The sequence below is a fragment of the Nerophis ophidion genome, linkage group LG23 (assembly GCF_033978795.1).
Source record: "Nerophis ophidion isolate RoL-2023_Sa linkage group LG23, RoL_Noph_v1.0, whole genome shotgun sequence".
Lineage (NCBI taxonomy): Eukaryota > Metazoa > Chordata > Actinopteri > Syngnathiformes > Syngnathidae > Nerophis > Nerophis ophidion.
This window is the reverse complement of record NC_084633.1, coordinates 27,437,750-27,465,232: the sequence shown is the minus strand read 5'-3', so window position 1 is coordinate 27,465,232 and position 27,483 is coordinate 27,437,750. Positions and strand designations below refer to the sequence as shown.

Sequence of the window (27,483 nt, the reverse complement as noted above, 5' to 3'; positions counted from 1 at the left end):
TCCTCAAATTCTTTGCAGTAGCTGGTTGAGAAATGTGGTTCTTGAACAATTTGCTCACGCATTTGTTCACAAAGTGGTGACTCTCACTCCATCGTTTTTTGTGAATGACTGAGCATTTCACGGAAGCTGCTTTTATACCTAATCATGGCACCCACCTTTTTCCAATTAGCCTCTTTACCTGTGGGATGTTCCAAATAAGTGTTTGATGAGCAGTCCTCAACCTTCTCCGTTGTTTTTGCCACTTGTGCCAGCTTTTTTCAAACATGTTGCAGGCATCAAATTCCAAAGGAGCTAATAAAAAACAACAATGTTTTCCAGTTCCAACATTAAATATCTTGTATTTGCAGTCTATCCATCCATCCATCCATCATCTTCCGCTTATCCGAGGTCGGGTCGCGGGGGCAGCAGCCTAAGCAGGGAAGCCCAGACTTCCCTATCTCCAGCCACTTCGTCTAGCTCTTCCCGGGGGATCCCGAGGCGTTCCCAGGCCAGCCGGGAGACATAGTCTTTCCAACGGTTCCTGGGTCTTCCCCGTGGCCTCCTACCAGCTGGACGTGCCCTAAACACATCCCTAGGGAGGCGTTCGGGTGGCATCCTGACCAGATGCCCGAACCACCTCATCTGGCTCCTCTCGATTTGCAGTCTATTCAATTGAATATACTATAGGTTGAAAAGGATTTGCAAATCTTCTGTATTGTCAACTTAACCTCCACTGAGGGGCTTAATCAAATATGAACACCTACTCTTGATTTTAATTGTGTTCAATAATCATATCTGACAGAATAAACTTTGTCAAATGATATGAAAGCATGTGTTGATCGCAAAAGCTGATGACCAAGATTAAATTTTATTTTATTATTATTATTATTTAATTTGTTTTACCAAGATTAACTCTTAAGGCTTAGTTGGCCACATGCGTGGACAGCACCTTTTATCTCTTATTTCCAAATCTGTGTTCACTACTGAATTGGGGTCTTATGGCCACTTATGTGGACACTCATTCTGCCATTTGGTGGTGTCAGAGGAGTATAACATACAATGGAATTTGGAAAAAAAAAAGTGTAAAAATAATGTCACTCAACATGAAGTATACGTTTGTTACTTAAGGACTTAGTACATCGTATAAAAATATGATTTTTAGTTTTTATTCTAATTAGGCTACAGAAAGCCCGAATAGCAAAGAGAAATAAAAAAAGCATATAAACCAACAGCTTGGGCCTTAGGAGGTTTTAATATTAATTAAATATACCACACTAAAAGGGACTCATAAAAAAACGACAACAGATATATGTAAAAATAAATCAATAATATATGTTACAAATGAAAATACAGCTTTGCCAGTTTAGTCATAGTTTTTGTGCTTAAGAAATGTTTCTATGACTTTAGCTCCAGACTTCTTCCATTTGTTTTATATTGTCATTACTGTCACACGTGGTGGGAAAGTGTATTACAACATAGTACCGCTGGGGTTGAGAAACCAATATTTTTTTGGCGGTTGCTTTTCTTCCAGCTTCGGTCCGTCAGAAAAACTTGCATGTTGTCACAACACGACCTTTCACTTCGAACAATTGTCGCCCGTGCGCTTTAGCAGGAGGGCTCAACATAACTGGGCGTTGTTGCCGCAGTTTGTGAGTCGTTCGCTGCACAGGATGCTACTCCGAAATGCAGTTCTGCCATATGTACTCAGTACTGTCTAATTGGCATCGTTTTTTTCACTGACAACCGCAAAGTGTCGCCCAGTGATTCTCAAACTGTGGTATGCATACACTGGGGCAAAAAAGTATTTAGTCAGCCACCGATTGTGCAAGTTCTCCCACTTAAAATGATGACAGAGGTCTGTAATTTTCATCATAGGTACACTTCAACTTTGAGGGACAGAATGTGAAATTTTTTTTTTAGGAATTTAAATAATTTATTTGTAAATAATGGTGAAAAATAAGTATTTGGTCACTTCAAACAAAGAAGATCTCTGGCTCTCAGACCTGTAACTTCTTCTTTAAGAAGCTCTTTTGTCCTCCACTCGTTACCTGTATTAATGGCACTTGTTTGAACTCGTTATCTGTATAAAAGACACCTGTCCACAGCCTCGAACAGTCAGACTCCGAACTCCACTATGGCCAAGACCAAAGAGCTGTCGAAGGACACCAGGAAAATAATTGTACCAGACTAGGAAGAGTGAATCTACAATAGGCAAGCAGTTTGGTGTGAAAAAATCAACTGTGGGAGCAATTATCAGAAAATGGAAGACATACAAAACCACTGATAATCTCCCTTGACCTGGGGCTCCACACAAGATCTCATCCCGTGGGGTCAAAATGATCATGAGAACGGTGAGCAAAAATCCCAAAACCACACGGGGGGACCTGGTGAATGACTGGCAGAGAGCTGGGACCAAAGTAACAAAGGTTACCATCAGTAACTCACTACGCCGACAGGGAATCAAATCCTGCAGTACCAGACGTGTCCCCCTACTTAAGCCAGTGCATGTCCAGGCCCGTTTGAAGATACAGCAGAGGATTGGGAGAATGTCTTGTGGTCAGATGAAACCAAAATAGATTTTTTGGGTATAAACTCAACTTGTCGTGTTTGGAAGAAGAAGAATACTGAGTTGCATCCCAAGAACACCACACCTACTGTGAAGCATGGGGGTGGAAACATCATGCTTTGGGGCTGTTTTTCTGCTAAGGGGACAGGACGATTGATCCGTGTTAAGGAAAGAATGAATGGGGCCATGTATCGTGATATTTTGAGTCAAAACCTCCTTCCATCAGTGAGCGCTTTGAATGGTTGACCAAATACTTATTTTCCACCATAATTTACAAATAAATTCTTTAAAATTTCTACAATGTGAATTCCTGGATTTTGTTTTTCACATTCTGTCTCTCACAGTTGAAGTGTACCTATGATGAAAATTACAGACCTCTGTCATCATTTTAAGTGGGAGAACTTGCACAATCGGTGGCTAACTAAATACTTTTTTGCCCCACTGTATCACGAGAACGCCAAAGAATCTCTCGATAAAAGTACAGTGTGTTATGCTCCTATATGGAAACACAGTGTTACTGTTCAAACTGTTTATAATGTAGTGTTCTCCCGATACCAATTTTTGGTACTGGTACCAAAGTGTATGTCGATACTTTTCTAAATAAAGGTGACCACAAAAAAATGGTATTATTGGCTTTATTCTAACAAAAAATGTTGGATCCCCTCCCCAGGGGCCCAGTCTGAGATTGAACCTTTTTTTACTCATTCCCCCCAACACACACACACACGCACACACACACACACACACACACACACACACACACACACACACACACACACACACACACACACACTCCCTCCCTCCCCTTTGTTGCAGGTTTTGTGGATTCTATGTTATATGTTTATATGTGCTTATAGCTATTGAGGTTAATTTTCCTTGCCCTCAGTCTGGACCCCTCTCCAGGAGCCCAGTTTGAGACCAAACTTTTTTGGTCTCACACACACACTTCCCTCCCCTCTGTTGCAAGTCTTGTGGATTATATGTACAAACGTAACATGTTTATGTGTGCTTATGGCTATTGAGTTGATTTTCCTCTTGGCCTCAGTCTAATAGCCCTCCCCTCTGTTGCAAGTATTGTGGATTATATGTAGCATATGTGTGCTTATGGCTATTGAGTTTTTTTTTTCTTGGCCTCAGTCTGGACCCTCTCCCCGAAAACCCAGTTTGAGACAGAATCTTATTTTACTAATCTCCCCACCCGTCCAACGTTTACCTTTTTACCACCTTTCTGTGGAATGCCGGAAGTTCTGTCTCCCTGTAATGGATGTCTGCTCCTTAAAATCTGAATTTCCACTTGGGGATTAATGAAGTATTTCTGATTCTGACTCTATTCAAGGCTGCATGCAGTTTAATTTTCATATTTGCAAAGGCAAAAAATTGTATAAGGCATTTTGTATTGTACTAATTAGAATATCTTGTAGCTGATAAGTGCAGTTATGGACATAAAACATCCCATTCATTTAGATGAGTTCTGTTTTGCTCGTTTTCATAAGTGCAATTTAAAACCCTAATGTGACGTTATGCAGAGTGACAATCAAGTCCTGGTGGTTTCAATAAGAGCAAGTACAGTGCACGGAAAGCCTTATCTGATGGTTTAGCAATCATAAAACAATCTTTGTAACCTTTCAACGGAGACATGGTTGTCTAGACACAGCTAAAGACAAAAAAAAAAAAAAACAACAACTGTGCAAATTCTGATTTAGATGAAAAGAAGCAAAGCAAAGAGCAAAGAGAGCTGCAGAGGGAAATGTGGACTTAGCGCAAGCACACATTCATATTGTGGAGGGCAGGACATTAGAGACCCATGCTGCTCCGAGTGCTCCAGTCAAAGCATGGCGACCCAGGCGGCCATATGCCCTCTCTTCTGGCTCGGCAGTCCATCACCAAGCCCCAGGACATACCGCGTACACATGTCATTTGGCCACTTTTCAACTTGTTTTCTTTATGCCGTACAGTTCACATCCACATTTAAATCTAAATTTCCAGTGAGGCGGCATTAAGTGCCAACTGTCAGTCAGCCGTTCTGTGCACATCATGCCCAGCGATGCCACAACCTAAATGCTCAACAGTGTGGAGGAGCTGACCCATTTGGACTGCTTACCTGCACAAAGGCTCTTTGCTTTATAGTGACTTTCTGCAGGGGGTTCGGTGTTTTGATACTGTCCAAAATGTATCCAAAAATAACCCCTATGTTTCCATCCATCCTTTTTCTACCGCTTGTCCCGTTTAGAGTCACGGGGGTTGCAGGAGCCTATCTCAGCTGCACATGGGCGGAAGGCGGCGTACACCCTGGACAAATCACCATCTCAGGGCTGGTACAGCTCGGTTGGTAGAGCGGCCGTGCCAGCAACTTGAGGGTTGCAGGTTCGATCCCCGCTTCCACCATTCTAGTCACTGCCGTTATGTCCTAGGGCAAGACACTGCTCCCAGTGCCACCCACACTGGTTTAAAATGTAACTTAGATATTGGGTTTCACTATGTAAAGTGCTTTGAGTCACAAGAGAAAAAGTGCTATATAAATATAGTTCACTTCACTTCACTTCATTGCAGGGCCAACACAGATAGACAGACAACATTCACACTCACATTCACACACTAGGGCCAATTTAGTGTTGCCAATCAACCTATCCCCAGGTGCATGTCATCTGTCTTTTTAAAATGTTTATTATTGAAGCAATATGGTTGTTAAAGTTAAGGATTTAGGGGATTTATGGTGACTTGTGAAGAAACAAAAGGGACATATGTGTGTGCCGATGTGTTAATGTACTGTAAGTGGATTTTACTTTTTAAAATGATTATTATTGTAGCATTATGGTTGTTAAAGTTAAGGATTTGGGGTCTTTCTGGTCACTTGTGAGGGCACCAAAGGGTCTTCTGTGTGTGTGCCGATCTGTTAATGTAATGTAAGTGGATTTTACTTTTTACATTTTTTATTATTGTAGCAATATGGTTGTTAAAGTTAAGTTTTTGGTGCCCTCACAAGCGACCATAAATCCCCAAAACCCTTAACTTTAACCACCTTAATGCTAAAATAATAAACATTTTAAAAAGTAAAATCCACGTACAAAACATTAACACTTCAGCACACACACGGAAGACCCTTTGGTGGCCTCAAAAGCGACCAGAAATCCCTCAAATCCTTAACTTTAAAAACCATATTGCTACAATAATAAACATTTTAAAAAGTAGAATCCCATTACAGTACATGGGCACAAACACATAAGTCATTTTTGTCCCCTCAAAAGCGACCAGAAACCCTTGGTTTACTAATCAAAATTCAGATTGGATACCATTTAAAGTCTCAATGTTAGAGTTGACTAGTTTTGTTCTAAATCAGACAATATCCCCAGTTTAATTTGTGCCTCTTAGTTGACACTGGATTATTTGTGCTTGAACTTTTTTAATTGAATTTTTGACAAGAAATAATGCTGAAAATTTATTGGGAAAAAAAATCGGTGTTTTAAAATTCAGTGCATAAAAGAGTGTCTTATTCAACAGAAAAGTAAACAGACCATCTCAAAAAAGGAATGAACTTTAGTTTTTTCACTGAGCTACATGACAGTCGGTATGTACGTGAAAGTATAAAATGTGGTTGTTAAGGGGGGCGTGGCCTGCGGGCCTGCCGCGGAGCGGGTTGTGTAAGGACCGGCCTCAAAGTCTGCGGCAGGTGAGTAGATTGCCCAGCTGGGACTTGTTATCTAAGCACCTGTCGCCCTTATTAGCAGCAGCCAGGGACGAGAGACGTGAGCAGAAGATGAGAGCGAGAGACATTTTGCTGGAAAGCAAAACCACACTGCTTATAAAAATGAAAGACTTGTTACCCAGACTACCGGGCCCACGAGAGCATCTTTGTGATCAGAAGACTCACAGGTAGGCAACCTCCACAGTGGGATTTGCAATATCAACTATGAACAATAAAACACTAAATATTGAGAATATATGAACGTTGCTCCTCTAGTGCAGACCACCTCCAGGATCATCATATTTTATAACTGAGCAAGTACAACAAAGATGCAACAAACACGACAGGCCATAAACACCAGGGGTAAAATGAAAACATCCACATATTCGTAAAAATATCACTGTTCTGCCAAAATTTGCTGTAGAAATCGGCCTCCGTCTAACACTTGCTGCTCCGTAAACAAGCCCCGCTCACTCTGTTTGTGCCCATTTACTTCATATGTCACTCAAAAGTGTGCAATTTAGCAGTTTATTAGGTAGTTGTGTACACAAATGATTTCCAACAATGTTCATTCACACACACACACACACACACACATATATATATATATATATATATATATATATATATATAGTGAATATTCTAGCAATTTGAATTATCCAGTGGGCTGCATTTTAATGTTAATTATGTTGTATTATGCCAAGGTAGCCTAGATAACAGCTTTTTTGTGCTGTTTTGCAAGACCCAGGTCACAATACTTCAAACTTGATGCCTCATTGGCTGCTTCTGAGACAGGATCGATTCCTTCTGTCTTATTTTACCAGAAGTGAGTCTTGCTTTTTGAAGCAGAAAATGTTTCCTCATTGAATTTTTTCAGCACTGAAATATTTTACACTGAATTTCTTTTACTCCTAATCCTTTTTACACTGAATTTTAATGTACTAAAATTTTATGCCAGAGGTGTCAAACTCAAATACAGAGTGGGCCAAAATTTTAAACAGAACAAAGCCGCGGGCCGAGGTTGAACAAATTAACCTTTTAATAGGGACCCAAACAAGTTTTGCATTAAATATTGAACAAGCAAGGCTTATATAACTTTAGTGACATGCAAAATCCAGTTTCAAATAATAATAATAATAATTAAAAACATATCAATGGCATATCAAATAAAATTTCAATAAAAATTGTATGCCTTTTTTTCTATTTGCAATCTTCTGAGGTAAATATCAAATTTTTGCACAGGCTAATAATAAATTTGAAAATAAAATAACAATAATGAATGAACCAAACATTCAAGCCTTGAAGTAGCAAGAGAAAATGCATGAATAAAACGATAATTATTGGTCAGTTTGTTGGATGTTTCCCAGAAGAGTTAGTGCTGCAAGGGGGCCTGGGTATTTGTTCTGTTGTGTTACGGTGCGGATGTTCACCCGAAATGTGTTTGTCATTCTTGTTTGGTGTGGGTTCACAGTGTGGCGCATATTTGTAACAGTGTTAAAGTTGTTTATACGGCCACCCTCAGTGTGACATGTATGGCTGTTGACCAAATATGCCTTGAATTCACTTGTGTGTGTGTGTGTGTGTGTGTGTGTGTGTGTGTGTGTGTGTGTGTGTGTGTGTGTGTGTGTGTGTGTGTGTGTGTGTGTGTGTGTGTGTGTGTGTGTGTGTGTGTGTAAAAGCCACAAATATTGTGTGACACGCTGTTAGTATGGAGGAAAAGCGGATGTGACGACAGGTTGTAGAGAACGCTAAAGGCAGTGCATTAAATGCACGTCCCCAATAGAGTTGTCCAGGTAGAAATCGGTATAAATTCGGGAGAATGGTTGCCCCGGGAGATTTTCGGCAGGGGCATTGAACTTCGGGATTGGCAAGTATGAGTATTAGCGGTGAATGTGGTGTTACTGCGGCACTGACGCTGTAAAATATTCAGTGCCCCTCCCGAAAATCTCCTGGGTCAACCATTCTCCCGATTTCCACCCGGACAACAATATTGGGCCTTTAGCGTACTCTACAACATGTGCTTTTCCTCCGGTCATATAATATATGCTGCTTTAACACATTGTCTGAATGCTATTCATACTTAGTCGACAACCATGCAGGTCACACTGAGGGTGGCCGTATAAACAACTTTAACACTGTTACAAATATGCGCCACACTGTGAACCCACACCAAACAATAAGGACAAACACATTTCAGGAGAACGTCCACACCCTAACACAACAGAACAAATACCCAGACCCCCTTGCAGCACTAACTCTTCCGGGACGCTACAATATACGCCCCCGCTACCACCAAACCCCGCCCACCTCATTATTTTATTTTCAAATTTATTAGCCTATGGAAAAAGTTAATTTTGCAAATAGAAGAGGCAGTTCATTTTTTGTTACAATTTTATTTAATACAAAATTGATGTTTTTTTGTTTGTTTCTTGAAAGTTGATTTTGCATTATTAAGTTATATAAGCGTTGCTTGTTCCATATTCAGTGTTGAAGCAAATCAGCGTAGCAAACTGAGCAATAATTAACGTTTTATTCATGCACAAGGCTTAAATGTTTGATTCATTCATTGTTGTTATTTTACTTTCAAATGTATTATTAGCCGGTGTAAAAAGTTTATTTTGATATTTACCTCAGAAGGCTGCAAATAGCCCGTGGCTTTGTTCAGTTTTATATTTCGGCCCACTCTGTATTTGAGTTTGACACCCCTGCCCTAGAGGGTGGGAGGGGGGTGTCACCCACATCTCCGGTCCTCTCCAAGGGTTCTCATTGTCATCCCACTGGGTTGAGTTTTTCCTTGCCCTGATGTGGGATCTGAACCGAGGATGTCGTTGTGGCTTGTGCAGCCCTTTGAGACACTTCTGATTTAGGGCTATACAAATAAACATTGATTGTTTGTCTGTCTATCTGTGTTGGCCCTGCGATGAGGTGGCGACTTGTCCGGGGTGTACCCCGCCTTCCGCCCGATTGTAGCTGAGATAGGCGCCAGCGACCCACGCAACCACCAAAGGGAATAAGCGGTAGAAAATGGATGGATGGATGGATGTTTGATTGATTGAAACTTTAGCGATTAGCTCCCTGTGTCGTCCTCGCTGTGTGTGTGTCATGCTTAACCATTCCTTTTCTTCTATTCCTCCAGTAACAAGGATGCTCGAATTATTTCCTACTACGGGGGTAAGGATTAGTATCTTAGAAGTGGATTCACACTGCGGATAGACAACGCTTTTGTTGCAGCTTGCGCTCAAATCTGAGCCGGAGTTCTGGCAAGACAGGCACCCTCTTGGAGAGTATGCAACTCCTGAATGTGTGCAACAAGGACTCCAGAAATGTAAATCTCCCTGAGTGTGCATCTGTTTTGAAGGAATCTTTCATGTGAGGACAATCTTATCCAGGCAAACACTGGGAAACAGCTGCAGTGATGGTCAGCAGGGATCAGCTGAATGCCGATAAGTTAAGAAAGGCAAATATCGACCACCGATCCGATCCCATGATCGGTTTCGGGACTTCTCTACTACAAAAATGACTAAGCACTCTTTAATTTTTTAACATTTAATTAGCAATTATTTAACAGTATGTGTTTTTGTGGGTCATAGTTGTAGGTCAAAAACGTGCCGATCTGAGGGATTCAAAACAGTCCTCAGTGGCTCTCGCGAAGCACAAGATTCTCCCAAAGACCTCAAACATGTTGTGGGACTGTCACGGTATACGTGTCTCTCCAACATCGCGTGGAAATTGAGGACAGGAAATGTGGACTGGCAGAGTGGGGTGGTGGTCACCCTCTTTAGGAAACTTTTAGGGGATAACCCTCCCTCTCAGAGGGAAAGTCTATTTTAGTACTGGAGAGTTTGGTCAAACTCAGTCGTCCTGGTTGTGGGTAGGTAACTACTAGACCTCTTTAGGATATCAGAAGCTACATGGACGTTTGCCCAACCAGTCCAGATGGACTTTGTATGCTTTGAAAATTAAATGGACCCGGTCCCTTGCAAGCTTCTGTAAATTGTGCCCAAGGTCAGTGGTTCATTTGGTGCCCGTACAATTGGAGTAAAAGCTTGTTCAACATCCAATTTGTTTACAGAAGATGTTGGACCATTCTTTCAATATGTATTTTTGTGGGTCATAGCTGTAGGTCACAAACTTGCAGATCTGAGGGATTCAAAACAGTCCGCAGTGGCTCTCGCGCTGCACAAGTTTCTCCCAAAGACCTCAAACATGTTGTGGGACAGTCACGGTTTATGTGTCTCTCCAACTTTGCATGGAAATTGAGGACAGGAAATGTGGACTGGCAGAGTGGGGTGGTGGTCACCCTCTTTAGAAAACTTTTAGGGGATAACCCTCCCTCTCAGAGGGAGAGTCTATTTTAGTACTGGAGAGTTTGGTGAAACTCAATCGTCCTGGTTGTGGGTAGGTAACTACTAGACCTCTTTAGGATATCAGAAGCTACATGGACGTTTGCCCAACCAGTCCACATGGAATTTGTATGCTTTGAAAATTAAATCGCCCCGGTCCTTTGCAAGCTTCTGTAAGGGGTGGCCATGGTCTATGGTTCATTTGGTGCCTGTACAATTGGAGTAGAAGCTTGTTCAACATCCAACTTGTTTACAGAAGACGTTGGACCATTCTTTCAATATGTATTTTTGTGGGTCATGGCTGTAGGTCACAAACTTGCAGATTTGAGGGATTCAAAACAGTCCTCAGTGGCTCTCACGCTGCACAAGTTTCTCCCAAAGACCTCAAAGATGTTGTGGGACTGTCATGGTTTACGTGTCTCTCCAACATTGCGTGGAAATTGAGGACAGTAGATGTGGACTGGCAGAGTAGGGTGGTGGTCACCCTCTTTAGGAAACAATTAGGGGATAACTCTCCCTCTCAGAGAGAAAGTTTATTTTAGAGAGTTTGGTCAAACTCAATCGTCCTGGTTGTGGGTAGGTAACTATTAGACCTCTTTAGGATATCAGAAGGTACATGGACATTTGCCCAACCAGTCCACATGGACTTTGTATGCTTTGAAAATTAAATGGACCCGGTCCCTTGCAAGCTTCTGTAAGGGGTGCCTAAGGTCTATGGTTCATTTGGTGCCTGTACAATTGGAGTAAAAGCTTGTTCAACATCCAATTTGTTTACAGAAGACGTTGGACCATTCTTTCAATATGTATTTTTGTGGGTCATAGCTGTAGGTCACAAACTTGCAGATCTGAGGGATTCAAAACAGTCCGCAGTGGCTCTCGCGCTGCACAAGTTTCTCCCAAAGACCTCAAACATGTTGTGGGACAGTCACGGTTTACGTGTCTTTCCAACATCGCGTGGAAATTGAGGACAGGAAATGTGGACTGGCAGAGTGGGGTGGTGGTCACCCTCTTTAGAAAACTTTTAGGGGATAACCCTCCCTCTCAGAGGGAGAGTCTATTTTAGTACTGGAGAGTTTGGTCAAACTCAATCGTCCTGGTTGTGGGTAGGTAACTACTAGACCTCTTTAGGATATCAGAAGCTACATGGACTTTTGCCCAACCAGTCCACATGGACTTTGTATGCTTTGAAAAATAAATCGACCCGGTCGCTTGCAAGCTTCCGTAAGGGGGTGCCCAAGGTCTATGGCTCATTTGGTTCCTGTACAATTGGAAAAGAAGCTTGTTCAACATCCAACGTGTTTACAGTAGACATTGGAGCATTCTTTCCCACAAGTTTTATTTATTAACTTTAGAGATGAAATGTCTGAGAGTATATCAAAAAGGTGTAGAGAAAGTCCAGTTTAGGATCTTCAATCTCTTCATCGACGAATGTCTTCTTCGATCTTTGACGTTCTGCGTTTGCTGGTGTGGTTCACAACTGAGTAAAAAGCCACAGTCCTCATCATGAAATCGGATGCTCTCAATGTACAAAACTCAAAACCAGTGAAGTTGGCACGTTGTGTAAATGGTAAATAAAAACAGAATACAATGATTTGCAAATCCTTTTCAACTTATATTCAAATGATTAGACTGCAAAGACAGGATACTTAATTTTAGAATATAATGGCAGCAACACACAAGTTGTCACAGGGGTGTTTTTACCACTGTGTTACATGGCCTTTCCTTTTAACAACACTCAGTAAACGTTTGGGAACTGAGGAGACCAATTTTTTTAAGCTTTTCAGCTGGAAATATTTCCTATTCATGCTTGATGTACAGGTTAAGTTGTTCAACAGTCCGGGGTCTCTGCTGTGGTATTTTAGGCTTTATATTGTGCCACACTCTTTAAATGGAAGACAGGTCTGGACTACAGGCAGGCAAGTCCAATAGCTGCACTCTTACTAGGAAGCCACACTGTTGTAACATGTGGCTTGGCATTATTTTGCTGAAACAAGCATGGGCGTCCATGTTAACGTTGCTTGGATGGCAACATATGTTGCTCCAATACCTGTATGTACCTTTCAGCATCAATGGTGCCTTCACAGATGTGCAAGTTACCCATGCATTGGGCACTAATACACCCCCATACCATCACAGATGCTGGCTTTTCAACTTTGCGCCTGGAACAATCAGGATGGTTATTTTCCTTCTTGTTCCAGAGGACACGACGTCCCTTGTTTCCAAAAACAATTTGAAATGTGGACTCGTCAGACCACAGAACACTTTTCCACTTTGCATCAGTCCATCTTGGATGAGCTCGGGCCCAGCGAAGCCGGCGGCGTTTCTGGGTGTTGTTGATAAATGGCTTGGGCTTTGCATTGTTGAGTTATAACTTGCACTTACAGACATAGCGACAAACTGTTGTTACCGATAGTGGTTTTCAGAAGTGTTCTTGAGCCCACGTGGTGATACCCTTTACACACTGATGTCCCCTTGTGATGCAGTAAAGCCTGAAGGATCGAAGGTCACAGGCATTCAATGTTGGTTTTCAGCCATGCTGCATACTTGCAGTGATTTTTCCAGATTCTCTGAACCTTTTTGATGATATTCAAGACCGTGGATGGTGAAATCCCTAAATTCCTTGCAATAGCTGGTTGAGAAATCTTGTTGTAAAATAATTTGCTCACGCATTTGTTCACAAAGTGGTGTCCTTCGCCCCATCCTTGTTTGTGAATGATTGAGCATTTTACGGAAGCTGCTTTTACACCCATTCATGACACCCACCCCGTTCCCAATTAGCCCGTTCACCTGTGGGATGTTCCAAATAAGTGTTTGATGAGCATTCCTCAACTTTCTCTGTCTTTTTTGCCACATGCGCCAGCTTTTTTGAAACACGTTGCAGGCATTCAATTCCAAATGAGCTAAAATTTGCAAAAAATAACAAAAGTTTTCCGGTTGGAACGCTGAATATCTCGTCTTCGCAGTCTATTCAATTGAATATAAGTTGAAAAGGATTTGCCAATCATTGAATTCTGTTTTTATTCACGATTTACACATATGTAGTTGTCCGTCCACATCCCGGGTCTAAACTACCTATTACATGTTTTGGGCAATGCGAGAAAGGACAAGACTGCGGACGACACTCATGAAAAATGAGCCTCCTCCAGGCCAAGGAGCTCAGGTCATCCAAGAGGAAGGCTGTTCCTCCTTATGGAAAGGAGCCAGCTGAGTTGATCCGGGCATCTGTTTTGGACGCCACCCTGGCAAGGTGGGGAGGAGACTCTCAGGTACACCCAAGGGCAACCTGGAGGGACTGTGCTCATTGCTGACCTGGGAACACCTCTGTATTCCCCCCGGAAGAGGCAAGGAATCCTGGGAATCCCTACCAACAGTAGACCTCTGCTACTCTGACCCACATATTGCAGCTGTTTTTTTGTGGTGGTGTGAAACTGCGTTGTATCATAACGAGCGTGGTTTCTGATGTTTCATGTGCAGACAATCACCACTGTGTCCATCCTCCCAGAAAACTCCTTAATATGGAAGTCCTTTATAATCACCTAGGCTTTGTTTGGGGAACACCTTAGAAAAATGCTGAATGACAGACCCTCCTCCCACCACGCCACACTCCAGAACCATGCAAGAAACAGATCCCTGGTTACCCACTTGAAGTAGAGAAAAATGCAAAACAGTCACTTCCACGGCACATGCAGATTGTGCCGTGGAAGTGGCTGCGAATACAATCTCTCCCCCGAGGAAAACCCTTCCATCCATCCGTGCATTCGTCTCCCCTCTGCACCCCCAACCCGTCATTCTCCCTACCTTGTCGCCGGGCTGATTTTCGTGAAGGTACCAGATTCCTACGCGGTGACCATGGCCGATCGGCTCTCGATGATGTCAAAAGTCCCCCGTCACGTCCTCGGCCTCTCTGTGCGCCAGACGAAGAGAAGGAGGCGTGCGGCAGCCTCCGGAAACCCCTGGCACGTTCACACACACACATGCGCACGCCGCGCACACGCCATCTTCTTAAATAAGCTTGCTCTGGGGAGAAAAAAAAAAAACAGAGCTGACTAATGACTTAAGTGGCCGAAATAACCCCGCCGGGCGGCGTTTGGTCCAGTAGACGGGGAGAGCGAGACGGAGAGCATGTCTGAGGAGCACGAGTGCGTCTGCATGTGTGGAAACGGTGAGAGAGGGTATGCATTATACGTGTCAGCTCATTTGTATTCCGAGCCTGTGTTCCCTCTCCATCCCTCCCCTCTCCTCCCACCGTCGTTCCTCGCTCGCCCTTGTCTCCCCCACTCCTCCCGTCGCTCCCACTCCCCCATCCCCTGCCTCTTGGCGAGTGTCGTGAGAATCCGGGAGGAGGCAAACTTGACCCAAACATTAGGACACATGCCGCAGAGAGGCTTGGCGGACGTGTGATTTCCATAAGGCTGCTCTACCACTCGGTCTGAATGTGGGTAAATGATACATGACTATTGATCTGCCCCAGACCCCCCACCCCCAGGAGCATATGTGACGCCACTGGTCACAACTGGTGAGGAAATCCAAGCCCCAGGACATACCGCACAATCTTGTATTTTGGCAACCCAGCCACTTTTCAACTTACAAACCCCGTTTCCATATGAGTTGGGAAATTGTGTTAGATGTAAATATGAATGGATTACAATGATTTGCAAATCCTTTTCAACCCATATTCAATTGAATGCACTACACAGACAAGATATTTGCTGTTCAGACTCATAAACTTTATTTACTGAACACTTTTCCACTTAGCATCAGTCGATCGTAGATGACCTCTGGCCCAGAGAAGCCGGCTGCGTTTCTGGATGTTGTTGAGAAATGGTTTTCGCTTTGCATTGTAGAGCTTTAACTTGCACTTACGGATGTAACGACGAACTGTATTTAGCGACAGTGGTTTTCTGAAGTGTTCCTGAGCCCATGTGGTGATATCCTTTAAAGATTAATGTCGGTTTTTGATACAGTGCCATCTGAGGGATCGAAGGTCACGGTCATTCAATGTTGGTTTCTGGCCATGCCGCTTACGTGGAGTGATTTCTCCAGATTCTCTGAACCTTTTGCTGATATTATGGACCGTAGATGTTGAAATCCCTAAATTTCTTGCATTTGCACTTTGAGAAACGTTATTCTCAAACTGACTATTTTCTCACGCAGTTGTGGACAAAGGGGTGTACCTCGCCCCAGCCTGCACACCTGTGGGATGTTCCAAATAAGAGTTTAATGAGCATTCCTCAACTTTATCAGTATTTATTGCCACCTTTCCCAACTTCTTTGTCATGTGTTGCTAGCATAAAATTCTAAAGTTAATGATTATTTGCCTCAGTTTGAACATCAAATATGTTGTCTTTGTAGCATATTCAACTGAATATGGGTTGAAAATTATTTGCAAATCATTGTATTCCTTTTATATTTACATCTAACATAATTTCCCAACTCATATGGAAACAGGGTTTGTACTTCCTTCATGCCATACAGTTCACATCCACATTCAGATCTAAATGGACAATCGGTCACAGGTGCGGTGAGGCGGCATTAAGTGCCAACTGTCAGTCAGCCGTTCTGTCCACACCATGCCAAGCCATGCCACAACCTAAATCAGGCCTTGGCAATTATCTTGACTCGGGGGCCAAATTAAGAGAAAAAATGTGCCTGGGGGCCGGTATATCTATTTTTAGGAACACTAATCCAAAACCTCACAATAATGTCTGATTGAATGCTAAAAACGTTATGACAACAGACCGCCTTATAAAAACAGACTGGAATTTTACTTTTTTTTTTTTACTATATGAGACACCCAGAATGTACATGAAAATAAAGAATGTGGGATTTACACTATTAACTATGCACGATAAAACATTGAATATTGACAACATTGGAATGTCACACCCCCTCTATCGACATATTTTGCCATCAAGTGAAACGCAACATAAACATGAATGCAAAAGGTATAAAAAATAAAAAACACCTACAATTTGATACATCATTAAACTTCATTTCAGGCTGGCCGTTCTGGAAACACTACGTGGAAACGCTCCCCACCCACACTGCTTGGTGCCTCGTCTGAGCTGCTGTGACTTACATTACCATAGTAACTAATTAGATGACCATAGTAACTATTATATCATCCAAAAGCGCAGATTTTGACCATTGAAATACTTTGTATAGTACAAGACTTTCGGTCATTTGTAAAACATTCTTGCACAATATAAGGGCAGCTACAGTTTCATACTTAAAGATGTAAAAAAAATATTTGGGACTGTCCGCCGGGCCAGATTGAAAAGCTCAACGGGTCGCATGTGGCCCCCGGGCCTTAATTTGCCCAGGTCTGACCTAAATGTTCAACAGTGTGGAGGAGCTGACCCATTTGGATTGCTTTGGACGGCTTTTTGTTTTACAGTATATATATTATATATAGTATATATACTATACATTATATATATAGTATTTATATAGGTGTGTGTGTGTGTGTGTGTGTGTGTGATTGTGTGTATATGTATGTATGTATGTATGTGTATATATATATATATATATATATATATATATATATATATATATATATATATGTGTGTGTATATATATATATATATATATATAATGCGTTAATTACGAGTTAACTCATCAATCTATTAACACCGACAATTATTTTATCGCGCATTTGCGTATGTTGTTTACATGCTTTTATTTTGTTAATGCCTTTTCTTATGAAGATGCCGGCGCCCGGACGGGCTTCGGCGTCGAGGGGCTCTTGGTAAAGATGGAACATTTGGCAAAAATACCGGACAATTCTGCAAATGTCATGGCTGGCTTACAGCGTGGTCACTCCGGGATCACTTACGACCGCCAGACAATTCTGAATGTGGATAGATCGGGCCGGTTTGGACTGAATGACGCGTGCTTGCTGGACCAACTAGCTAGCATGGGAATACTTTGCCGGCTACATCCAGCGGCCTGTGAAGCAGCGGAGTATATGTGTTGTCTGTCTATTTATGAATAATGCAGACGACGAGTGTTGGCTGAGTTCTTAACGTTTACTTTCAGAGCGTGCATATCACAACATACAAGATGCCGTCATGGCGACACACAACCTCTACCGGGCTAGCGCATGCTCGTCACTCCTGTTGCATGCTGGGTAGGGTAGTTCTTTTTTTCCCTGGCTCATAACATCACAATATAGTACCATGTATATGATGCGTTCAGTTTATCAAAGCACCAAGCAAACAATCGGAAAATTCCCATCATATCAATTCCTAGATATGGTCATAGTTATTTTAAGTGCACTACGCATAATAAACACAACATTATTAATATTGCTACTACGGATAATTTAATCAAAAATTCCCTAAAACAGCCCACTACCTATAATATAGGTTTTTTAAACATAAGATCCCTGATAAAAAAAAATGTTCCTGCTGTTACCTCAGAAATTGCCTGTTCGGATGTTATGATTGTGGCTCAGAGATTTGTATGTAGATCATATTTATTTTCCATAACAAACAGGATAACTTAAAAACCCTGGCAGTGGAAATAAGCCTAAATGTTTGTATTTACATTTTTTGAGTTGATTTTCATAAAATATGCTATATAACTGCTACTGTTTAACAAGTACTGATTTGAATTGTGTTTGCACAACAAATGTTTTGGCGCTTTTGTTCATGTGGGAGAATATTCCAATAAAGGTGCATTACACACTACTTTTGAATTCATTATTGGGCTTTGCGTATACAATGCAGTTAATCGCGATTAATCAGAGAAAAAGTGCGATTAACTTCGATTAAAATTTTTAATCGTTGCCCAGCCCTAATATATATATATATATATATATATATATATATATATATAAATTGTATATATGTGTGTGCATATATGTGTGTGGGACCTAAAAAGTTTACTTCTTCCCACTCCCTTTTGAGCCAATCTGTTGCGATCTGCTGCTCAGATCTTCACGTGTTTGTTTTTTCATTCTCAGTCTGACCCGTTTATTTCCTGTTTTTGTCCATCACTATGGTTACACATCAGTCCACCTGTTAGTCTCGGCCTGCACACCTGCTACTAATTTTCACCCTCCTATTTAAGCTCACCTTTTCTGTTTACTCATTCTCGGATCCTAATTTGCCCACGCGCATCAGTGACGACTCTCATCCTTCGAATGTATTTTCTCGCTAGCTCTCACGCTAAGCCACTTTATATTCCAGCTTTCATGCTGAATGTTTTGTTTACTCTTTTGTGTCCTCGTACCAAGTTTTAGTTTTCCTTGTGTTTTATCCTAGCTTTCACGCTAGCGTCTTTTGTTTACCTTTTCTCTTTACACCAGTGTTTTTGTTCATAGCCTTTTGTTATTAAATAAATACCTTATATCTTACATTTGCTGTGTTCTGCTTCGACGCATCCACGGGAAAACTACACCGGCATTACCATGCCGAAGAAGAGTCTTCACAGTAGGATCCGAGCATTAAAAAGTTTCTCCGCGTCTGGCAACCACGAGGAGACCTTCGACGAAGGCACATGGAGGGTATTCCGAGCGATGGAGGCTGAAACTCTCTGATGCAATCCAGACGAAAGCATGATGTGGGACCTGGAGGGAAAACTGGTTCCGATCGATGCTTCCGGGAGCGGTGAGTTTCCCTCCCGCAGCGCTCGCGCTCGTCCGCGTAGGCGGAAGCCGCGAAGTATGACTTCGTCGGGCGACAGTGACTTGCCCACTCCATGTCTCCCTCCTCACGAACACAGCAACCTACAGTCAGCACACAAAACCCCTACACCATTGTTTGGGGACCCAATAACACACTTTGCTAACAGTTTTACCGACTGGGCAAATTCCCAACTTGTGTCCCGCGCAGATGACGTCATTTCGTCGACGCCCCCCGATAACGCAAACCCGTCCTCCGATGATGACGTCATCAACAAGGAATTTTTTGGGGAAGATTCGTTTTCTCAGCCATTTTCAAATGACAATAACATTAATAATAATATACAAAAGTATCAGGATATTTTTTCTTATTATTCTAGTCAACCTCAGTCACCTAGTTTTTCTTCTAACCCACCGTTTAAACCTCATTCTCTGCCCAAGTCCAAAGTTTTTTCTCCCTTTTCAAAGAGACACTCTGGACAATATAGAGGGGAGGGGTCTGCCCGCCTCCAAACCTCCCACCACCCTCCCTTATGGTCAGTCCCTGACCACAGGGAACGGGTCTGGGATTCCCGTCTGGAGGGGGGGGCTATGGCCTATAGCTGTGTTGCGGAGGTAGGGCAGATGCTACCTGTTCTTAAAACTGCTAAACAAAAACCTCCATGTAGGCCACCTTTACCTGTTTTTCGGCCCGCTAAACGCTTAGCTCCTCCTAGTAGACCTCCTCCAACTGTGTTTCCCCCGGCCAAGTCTCAACGGCCTTGTAGACCTCCTCCACCTGTTTTTCCCCCGGCCAAGTCTCAACGGCCTTGTAGACCTCCTCCACCTGTGTTTCCCCCGGCCAAGTCTCAAGGGCCAAGTAGACCACCTCCACCGGTGTTCAGACTCGCGAGGTCATCACCTCCAGCACAGGACACTAACCTGGTTTTCACGCCAGAATTCGACTCTCACCTGGTTCACACACCAGCAGCTTTTTCGGGCCTGGTTCTCACACCAGTTTTGAACTCTAGTCTGGTTCTCGCACCAGAAACTGATGTTAGCCTGGTTCTCAAGCCAGCACTAGACTCCCACCTGGTTCTCACACCAGCCTCCGACCCAGAACTGGTTCTCATACCAATTACAGACTTTAGCCTGGATCTCACTCCAGCAACAGCTCCAAAGCTGGAGTCGATTCCAGTACCAGCTCCAGAGCTGGAGCCCACTCCAGCACCAGCTCCAGAGCTGGAGCCCACTCCAGCACCAGCTCCAGAGCTGGAGCCCACTCCAGCACCAGCTCCAGAGCTGGAGCCCACTCCAGCACCAGCTCCAGAGCTGGAGCCCACTCTAGCACCAACGTCGACGACGGGGCTGGAACCTACACATGTGTCGACAGGGCTGGAGCCCACTCCAGTGCCAGCTACTCGACAAGTGCCGGTACCAGCTCCACGCCGCCCAGCACCGGTACCAGCTCCACGCCGCCCAGCACCGGTACCAGCTCCACGCCGCCATGCACTGCCGACGAAGAAGCTGGAGCCCACACCGGCGCCGACGATGAGGCTGGAGCTCACACCAGTCACGCCGCCCACGACGACTGCGGTTTCCACGCCGCCCACGACGACTGCAGTTTCCACGCCGCCCACGACGACTGCAGTTTCCACGCCGCCCACGACGACTGCGGTTTCCACGACGACTGCAGTTTCCACGCCGCCCACGACGACTGCGGCTTCAACACCACCAACGACTCCTTCTTCAGCTGCAGAAACCGCACCTGTTTCCACGGTGACGAGGACGCCGTCTGCTGCGGCTGCAGCAACTGCATCATCCTCGCCAGCTGCACTCGGGCCTGCTTTGGCTGCAGTCCCCGCACCCTCGTCTGCTGCTTCCAAGCCTGCTAGGACTTCGGTGCTGAAGCATCGGCCACGGATGTGGCCGTGCCCGGGTCCTCCGCCTCGCCGGGCACCTCATTCTACAAGGTGGCCACTGATGTGGCTTTTTCGAGGTCGGCCGCCAAAACTTTTACGGCAGCGGCGTTCCACCCGCCGCCGCCACATGATGTGTCCTCGGTGGATTCGGGGACACTCGACGGATTCGGGGACACGCGACCAGGCGGCCCTCCACCATGGCCTCCCTCCGCTCTCCCTTCATCTGTGGACTTTTTTTTTTTTTTTTTCTTGTTGTGGGGAGGGGGTTCTAGTTCTTCTTTGCAATTTTTGTTTTTGAGACATCTGGTATCTGTCTTTTGTTGGGGGGGAATACTGTTGCGATCTGCTGCTCAGATCTTCACGTGTTTGTTTTTTTCATTCTCAGTCTGACCCGTTTATTTCCTGTTTTTGTCCATCACTATGGTTACACATCAGTCCACCTGTTAGTCTCGCCCCGCACACCTGCTACTAATTTTCACCCTCCTATTTAAGCTCACCTTTTCTAATTTGCCCACGTGCATCAGTGACGACTCTCATCCTTCGTATGTATTTTCTCGCTAGCTCTCACGCTAAGCCACTTTATATTCCAGCTTTCATGCTGAATGTTTTTGTTTACTCTTTTGTGTCCTCGTACCAAGTTTTAGTTTTCCTTGTGTTTTATCCTAGCTTTCACGCTAGCGTCTTTTGTTTACCTTTTATCTTTACACCAGTGTTTTTGTTCATAGCCTTTTGTTATTAAATAAATACCTTATATCTTACCTTTGCTGTGTTCTGCTTCGACGCATCCACGGGAAAACTACACCGGCATTACCATGCCGAAGAAGAGTCTTGACATCTACAAAAAATTAGTCACATGTAATGTTTTCAATGTAGGTGTAAAAATAATGTATATATATATATATTTCTTTTGTATTTTATGTCATTCTTTTGTTTTGTTTGCATGGCTCAAAATAAACCATTCATTCATTCATAGTGACTTTCTGTGTTTTGATCATAAGATACAGTCCAAAAGTTATCCAAAAAAAACAACCCTATATTTGCAAATCTAAACGGTTGGCCTCCAATTCCAATCATTTAGTTCTTTTGTGACTAAGATATGATTTTAGAGATTGCTCGTTTTGATATGGAGGTTTTTTTTTTTTTTTACAAAAACAGACTATCTTTGAATCTCAGTAAAACTAAAATAATGCTATTTGGTAACGGTAGAAGAGAAAGTTAAAGACAAATCCAAGTAGATGGAGTAGACATTGAAAAGGTAAAATAAATCACATTTTTGGGTGTAACAGTAGATGATAAAAATAACTGGAAATCGACATACAGTAGCAAGAAACAAATCAATAATGAATAAAACAAAACATGTTCTCAACCAAAAATCACTTCATATTCTCTACTGCTCGCTAGTGTTACATATCTGAGTTATTGTGCAGAAATATGGGGAAATAACTACAAAATGTACACTTCATTCACTAACTGTGTTACAAAACAGATCAATTAGAATAATACATAATGTTGGATATAGAGAACATACAAACCCTTTATTTATTAAATTAGAAATAGTGACATTGACCGATTTGGTCCATTTGCAAACAGCTAAAATGATGTACAAAGCAAACTATAACCTGCTACCCAAGAATGTACAACATTTTTTCTCAATAAAAGAGGATAAATACAACCATAGAGGAAAATCTAATTTAAAACATGTGTATGCACGTACAAAAACTTAAAACCTATCGTATATCAGTATGTGGATTTAAAATATGGATGGGATTAACAATATAAATCAAACAAATATGATTCAGTTTAAGAGAGTGTTAAAACTACAAGTGTACACAAAGTACACGAAACAAGAATTATGATGATTATCTTGAACCGTTGTTATTTTATTTTTGTTTTATTTTATTTATATATATATTTTTTGTTTCTAATTGAGACAAAAATAATTTATGTACTTAATATTTGTTTACTTACTAGGGTATATTATTTGTTTATTATTTATTTATTCACTGTTCTGTTACAGAGAACCCTTTTTATTGTATTCTTGTTTTGTTTTATTTTTGTTTCGTTTTTAATTGAGATAACAATAATTTATGTACTTAATATTTGTTGACTTTGTATGATTTCTATCGTTGTATTTGTTTATTATTTATTTATTCACTGTTCTGTTACAGAAAACAAGGACTTGGGATAAAATTGCCATGGTATGAAAAGGGTAAGTATTAAATAAGCTCAGCTTCTTCCTACTCCTTTTCGGACGTGCTGTAATGAAACAACTGAAACTATGTGATGCAATACTTTGTATCGTATGTATGTTCCACATGAACTGAAACTGAAACTGAACTCAGCTAATTGATGTCTATTTTGTGACATTGAATTTATGAAACTGAATTTTTAGGGACCGATGTCCCTTTGGGACAGAGGACCGTATTGAATTTCTAGCATTTTATTCTTCTTCTTTATTCTTTATTATTATACCGCCGCCTCTTTGAGCTGTAATGTGACCCCCTTAACATGCTTCAAAACTCACCAAATTGGACACACACATCAGGACTGGCGAAAATTGCGATCTAATCCAAAAACCAAACCCCAAAGCTCATAATTGCGTTTTAGCGCCGCCTAAGAAGAAAACACAGACAAAACTGCCTCTAACTCCCAGTAGGAGTGTCAAAAACACATAAAAAAAACCCTCTATGTTGGTCTCACTTAGACCAATATTTCATACACTGACAACCCCCAGCTAAAATCCACAGGAAGTTTGCAATTCCCCCATCCATCCATCCATCCATCCATCCATCCATCCATCCATCCATCCATCATCTTCCACTTATCCGAGGTCAGGTCGCGGGGGAAGCAGCCTAAGCAGGGAAGCCCAGACTTCCCTCTCCCCAGCCACTTTTTCCATCTCTTCCTGGGGGATCCCGAGGCGTTCCCAGGCCAGCCGGGAGACGTAGTCTTCCCAACGTGTCGTGGGTCTTCCCCGTGGCCTCCTACCGGTTGGACGTGCCCTAAACACCTCCCTAGGGAGACCAGATGCCCGAGCCACCTCATCTGGCTCCTCTCGATGTGGAGGAGCAGCGGCTTTACTTTGAGTTCCTCCCAAGTGGAGGAGTTCAAGTACCTAGGAGTCTTGTTCACGAGTGAGGGAAGAGTGGATCGTGAGATCGACAGGCTGATCGGTGCGGCGTCTTCAGTAATGCGGACGTTGTATCAATCCGTTGTGGTGAAGAAGGAGCTGAGCCGGAGGGCAAAGCTCTCAATCTACCGGTCGATCTACGTTCCCATCCTCACCTATGGTCATGAGCTTTGGGTTATGGCCGAAAGGATAAGATCACGGGTACAAGCGGCCGAAATGAGTTTCCTCCGCCGTGTGGCGGGGCTGTCCCTTAGAGATAGGGTGAGAAGCTCTGCAATTCCCCCTTCAATACAAAATATGGCTACAAATACTCGGTCCCGTCCATTGTTGCTTGCAGCTTAAATTTTAGCTTGAATTTTGTGAACTGAATTTTTGACATCAAATTATGCTGACAATTTCATGGAAAAAAATTCAGTGCATAACAAAATTCAGTGTACAAAAGTTCCGAGTGTCTTATTCCCAGTGGCATTCCAGTACTCTGGAATGCCCTCCCGGTAACAGTTCGAGTTGCTACCTCAGTAGAAGCATTTAAGTCTCACCTTAAAACTCATTTGTATACTCTTGCTTTTAAATAGACCTCCTTTTTAGACCAGTTGATCTGCCGCTTCTTTTCTTTTTTCTCCTATGTCCCCAACTCCCTTGTGGAGGGGGTCCGGTCCAATGACCATGGATGAAGTATTGGCTGTACAGAGTCGAGTTCCGGGATGGACCGCTCGTCGGGACCCAGGATGGACCGCTCGCCTGTGTATCGGTTGGGGACATCTCTACGCTGCTGATCCGCCTCCGTTTGGGATGTTTTCTTGTGGACGGGACTCTCGCTGCTGTCTTGGATCCGCTTTGAACTGAACTCTCGCGGCTGTGTTGGAGCCATTATGGATTGAACTTTCCCAGTATCATGTTAGACCCGCTCGACATCCTTTGCTTTCGGTCCCCTAGAGGGGGGCGGGTTGCCCAGATTTGAGGTCCTCTCCAAGGTTTCTCATAGTCAGCATTGTCACTGGCGTCCCACTGGGTGTGAATTATCACTGCCCACTGGGTGTGAGTTTTCCTTGCCCTTTTGTGGGTTCTTCCAAGGATGTCGTAGTCGTAATGGTTTGTACAGTCCTTTGAGACATTTGTGATTTAGGGCTATAGAAATAAACATTGATTGATTGATTGATATTCAGTAAAAAAAAAAAAAAAGTAAACAAACCGTCTCAAGAATGGAATGAACTTTAGTTTTTTTTTACTGAGCTACATGACAGTCAGAATGTATGAGAAAATATAAAATGTGGGATTTACAATATCAACTATGAACAATAAAACACTAAAGATTAAGAGTATATGAACGTTGCTGCTCTACTGCAGACCACCTCCATGATCCACATATTTTATAATTGAGCAAAAACAACAAAGATGCAACAAACATACGGTAAAAAAACAAAAAAATATCCACATATTCGTAAAAATATCAGCTACACTTATAGCTAAACTTGGGTAAAACAGAATCCATCCTATTTGGGTCCCAATTAAACCTTAAGAAAGTCAGTGACTTCACTATAAAAGTGGGTGACATTGTTATCATCTGGAAAGATGAGGTCACCTACCTAGGTTCCATTCTAGAGGTTAATCTTTCCTGTGATAAAATGGCAACCAAGATAATCAAAAAGGTCAACCAACGAATGAGATTTCTCTACAGAATCTACTCTCCGGTCAACAAAAGCACCTTGAAGATTCTAGCGGGAACACTCACTCAACCCCTTTTCAATTAAGCATGCACCTCCTGGTACCCATCTGACCCGGATCTTCAGCTCTCACTGGATCGGTTTGCATCCGAGTGTGAAGCGACCGGAATGAGAATCAGCACCTCCAAGTCCGAGTCCATGGTTCTCGCCCGGAAAAGGGTGGAATGCCATCTCCGGGTTGGGGAGGAGACCCTGCTCCAAGTGGAGGAGTTCAAGTACCTAGGAGTCTTGTTCACGAGTGAGGGAAGAGTGGATCGTGAGATTGACAGGCGGATCGGTGCGGCGTCTTCAGTAATGCGGACGTTGTATCGATCCGTTGTGGTGAAGAAGGAGCTGAGCCGGAAGGCAAAGCTCTCAATTTACCGGTCGATCTGCGTTCCCATCCTCACCTATGGTCATGAGCTTTGGGTCAGGACCGAAAAAATAAGATCACGGGTACAAGCGGCCGAAATGAGTTTCCTCCGCCGTGTGGCGGGGCTCTCCCTTAGAGGTAGGGTGAGAAGCTCTGCCCTCCGGGAGGAACTCAAAGTAAAGCCGCTGCTCCTTCACATCGAGAGGAGCCAGATGAGGTGGTTCGGGCATCTGGTCAGGATACCACCCGAACGCCTCCCTAGGGAGGTGTTTAGGGCACGTCCAACTGGTAGGAGGCCACGGGGAAGACCCAGGACACGTTGGGAAGACTATGTCTCCCGGCTGGCCTGGGAAAGCCTCGGGATCCCCCGGGAAGAGCTAGACGAAGTGGCTGGGGAGAGGGAAGTTTGGGTTTCCCTGCTTAGGCTGTTGCCCCCGTGACCCGACCTCGGATAAGCGGAAGAAGATGGATGGATGGATGGATCCTGGTACTCCAGCACCTCCAAAACCCTCAATTTTAAACTCCAAACACTGCAGAAAAAGCTAGTCAGTTTACTTCTAATACCTCCACCCCAGATCAGACCTCACTCCTACCCACTTCTCCAAAGTGGGCTGGCTTAGGGTGGAGGACAGAGTAAAACAACTGACACTTTCATCTCCGTAATATCGCTAAAATATGTTCCATCCATGCGTTTGTTACGTCTCGTCTCGATTACTGTAACGTATTATTTTCGGGTCTCCCTATGTCTGGTATTAAAAGATTACAGTTGGTACAAAATGTGGCTGCTAGACTTTTGACAAGAACAAGAAAGTTTGATCATATTACGGCTATACTGGCTCACCTGCACTGGCTTCCTGTGCACTTAAGATGTGACTTTAAGGTTTTAGTACTTACATATAAAATACTTCACGGTCTGGCTCCAGCCTATCTTGACGATTGTATTGTACTATATGTCCCGGCAAGAAATCTGTGTTCAAAGAACTCTGGCTTATTAGTGATTCCCAGAGCTCCAAAAAAGTCTGCGGGCTATAGAGAGTTTTCTATTGGGGCTCCAGTACTCTGGAATGCATTCCTGGTAACAGTTCGAGATGCTACCTCAGGAGAAGCATTTAAGTCCCATCTTAAAACTCATTTGTATACTCTAGCCTTTAAATAGATCTCCTTTTTAGACCAGTTGATC

The 27,483-nt window shown here is 43.1% G+C and overlaps 1 protein-coding gene across 3 annotated transcripts in view; it reads right to left on the bottom strand.

Moving 5' to 3' along the window:
• plppr2a (phospholipid phosphatase related 2a) overlaps positions 1–14,771 on the bottom strand; it is a 188,476-nt gene extending 173,705 nt beyond the window's left edge. For all 3 annotated transcript variants that reach the window (XM_061885553.1, XM_061885552.1, XM_061885551.1), the window contains exon 1: positions 14,369–14,771. The gene's annotated coding sequence lies outside the window, so the exon portion shown is untranslated. The remainder of the gene's footprint in view (positions 1–14,368) is intronic.
• Positions 14,772–27,483: the final 12,712 nt, after the last annotated feature.